This window comes from Pteropus alecto, unplaced genomic scaffold (assembly GCF_000325575.1).
Source record: "Pteropus alecto unplaced genomic scaffold, ASM32557v1 scaffold42, whole genome shotgun sequence".
NCBI classification, from domain to species: Eukaryota; Metazoa; Chordata; class Mammalia; order Chiroptera; family Pteropodidae; genus Pteropus; species Pteropus alecto.
In genome coordinates, this window is record NW_006434825.1 from 2,620,219 (window position 1) to 2,622,079 (window position 1,861).

At 45.5% G+C, this 1,861-nt stretch overlaps 1 protein-coding gene and 1 non-coding gene across 2 annotated transcripts in view; both read right to left on the reverse strand.

Annotated features, from left to right (window-relative positions):
- WWOX (WW domain containing oxidoreductase) overlaps positions 1–1,861 on the reverse strand; it is a 908,680-nt gene that overhangs the window by 115,570 nt on the left and 791,249 nt on the right. The gene's annotated exons all lie outside the window — the stretch shown is intronic.
- On the reverse strand, positions 1,433–1,551 carry LOC112478169. The gene has a single exon (XR_003045738.1). It is a non-coding gene; the product is annotated as a 5S ribosomal RNA (ribosomal RNA).

Sequence of the window (1,861 nt, forward strand, 5' to 3'; positions counted from 1 at the left end):
CCTGCCTTCTCAAAAGTCTGCATCTTATGAACAATTCTGCACTTGTCGTATTGACCGTGGATCTGAGATAGCCCAGGCCCACATTTATGGCAGAAGCCAAAGACTGGGGCTGTTCCAGTTTGCTATGGCTCATGACAACAGTTACATAAATCATAGTGACGCAGCTTGCGAAGACGACTGGCCGCAGCTCCTTGGGCTACTTTTGACCTCTCTAAAGATCTATAAAATGGCCAGAAAAAGAGCCATTTCTGAGCACCTGCTTCTCCAGCCCTGTTCAGGGCGATGTCATGGCCCTCCCTGGATTTAATTTTCCTAACAAATTCATGCAGTTGGTATTATCCCCTTTTTACAAATAAGGAGATTCAGGCTCTGGGGATCAACTGGAGTCCCCAGGTAGTAAGAAGCAGAACTCAGTCTGAAACAACAGCCCATCTGACTCTTGAGACCTGACTTTTCTATCTCTGCCTCCTTTCTCCTGAGATGACATACTTAAATATTGTTTTTGATGTAAGCTTAGTCTTGTTTCAGATGATTGTCTGGGAACGGGATTGGTCACGACCTCCCCAGTGCTTAGCCCACTAGCTGGTGATGAGTTAAGAGGTTCCAGGGCCTGAAGGTTCTAGTCGATGATGCTGTATTTCCACCTGGCATTAAATGGCTTCATTCCAACAGGCTGATTTTGACATAAACCACAGTCTCCCGTGCTTACAGAATTTCTCACGAGTGGTCTTCTAGTTCTGGGGTATGAATCTGATATCAACCACCCCTTTGCAGTTAAGCCAAACCTTGAGGTTTTGCTAAGGTTTCACTCTGAGTGAACTTGCCAATCAGAGTGAAACTAGGATAGAGAAAGGGGTCCTAAGCAGCTACAGAAGTGGGAGGAAGCAATCTGCTTTGTCACTCAAGCATGGCAAGGCTTCTGCCATAGACCAGAGGCAGCCAGAGGAGAGAAGCTAGCGTGAGAGCGGGAGCCCCCACCACTAATGCATGCAAAGCCTTCACGTAGTCTGTACTTGGCATGGTCCAAATTCTTGCAGGTTGGTCTTTGGGCTCTTCCTCACCTTGGGAATAGCAACGAATCTTAAGCCACTGATACAGGTCCCATTCAAATGTAATGCAGCGAGAAAAGCCTTGACCAATGAAAAACCTAAAAGCTCAGAGAGATTAAAATTCTTGTCCAGGGCTCTGGTAATAGATAGCAAATAGCAGAGCTGGGAAAGTTTGACAGCAAAATCCAGGGTGTGTCCCAGTACACCACATCATGAAAATGACTGTCGGAAACAGGTGACTCGATGATGATAATCGACTTAGAGGTGGGAGAAGTAGGCTAGTCCCAGTGAGTCCTCCACTGGGCCTAAACTTTCTTATCCCCACACATGAACCTGGGAACCACACCCCCAGAATTCTATAATAGTTTGTTTGTTTGTTTATACGCCTACAGCACCTGGTCTTCCTAGGTGGTCTCCCATCCAAGGACTAACCAGGCCTGACCCTGCTTAGCTTCCGAGATCAGATGGGATCGGGCGTGTTCAGGGTAGCATGGCCATAGACAATGCTGTAATAGTTGTGCTCAAAACTATGAGTGAGAAATAAAGAAAATCCTGTGTGAGTCTATGTGTTTCTGTGTGTATGTATCTGCAGTTGCAAAAATCTATTTTATCAGTATATAACTATACTGGAAGAGTTCACTTGCAAAATAAGTTATCTTAAAGAGAGTTGGTGATGCTATCTTTTGTGATATCTACCCAATCCACAAAGCCCCCTTTCTCTTAAAATGCAAGCCATGATTGTTCAACAAGACCCTGATCCCGGATACTGATGATTGGACCAAAGGTTGAAACCTGGTCCAGGTTAACCCCAT